Below are 867 nucleotides of genomic sequence, written 5' to 3'. Positions count from 1 at the left end.
GTGATTTGTGATTATCAACATGTTACCCAGAGGCTTTCTCCCTCAGAAACACCAAGGCTAGACAAGTGGCCAATAGTTTACTTCAACATTTTTCCCGGGTAGGGGTCCCCACAGAAATCTTAACCGATCAGAAACTAACTCAACATTGAAGGAGGTAGACTCCCTGTTAGGGATCCGGGGCATTAAAACAACACCCTACATAGTTTGTGGCTTCATAAACAATATTGTATTATCTCATAGGTACTGGAAGCAACCCGTCTCCACCAGTGCATTTCTCAATGCCCAGATGTGTTACAAGATTGCAGTGAGTGTTGTATTGTCCAGCAGAAGGGCAACAGATGTGTTACCTTTGAACTAGATTTACACCATAGCAGTGCAAGCATTTTGCCAAGGCTCACTTTCCAGCCACCGTCATGTTTTGAAACCATATACAATAAATATTACATATTTCACCCAGGTGTCTTCTCTTATTAATGATCTCACAAAAAGTAAAAAAAAAGCTAAAAACATTCAGGGGATGTAGCTCAGTGGTAGAGCGCATGCTTTGCATGTATGAGGCCCTGGGTTCAATCCCCAGCATCTCCAACAGGTGTTATTGTCGGTCTGTAAAAGAGCTCCAAACGCTCTTATTCTGAAAGAGAAAAGTATTAAAAGGCAATCTCCTTGTGTTCATGGTAATTAATGCAAAAATAAGTCTCAATGACCAAGATTTGCATTGAGCAGTGCATTGTCCAGTGATGGTATAGGGTGAGCATAGCTACCTTCCAAGTAGTTGACCTGGGTTTGATTCCCAGCCATCGCAGCAGTTTTCATTGTGTGGTTACTTGCTTTATTGTCATGAAGTAACCGAAAGGTTACTTGCCCCTC

At 42.0% G+C, this 867-nt stretch overlaps 1 non-coding gene across 1 annotated transcript; it reads left to right on the top strand.

The window, feature by feature from the left end:
- Positions 1-513: 513 nt before the first annotated feature.
- On the top strand, positions 514-585 carry trnaa-ugc (transfer RNA alanine (anticodon UGC)). Its single transcript has one exon. It is a non-coding gene; the product is annotated as a tRNA-Ala (tRNA).
- Positions 586-867: the final 282 nt, after the last annotated feature.

This window comes from Etheostoma spectabile, unplaced genomic scaffold (genome assembly GCF_008692095.1).
Source record: "Etheostoma spectabile isolate EspeVRDwgs_2016 unplaced genomic scaffold, UIUC_Espe_1.0 scaffold00018867, whole genome shotgun sequence".
Taxonomy (NCBI): domain Eukaryota; kingdom Metazoa; phylum Chordata; class Actinopteri; order Perciformes; family Percidae; genus Etheostoma; species Etheostoma spectabile.
The sequence above is the reverse complement of the archived record's forward strand: the minus strand, read 5'-3'. Positions and strand labels throughout refer to the sequence as shown.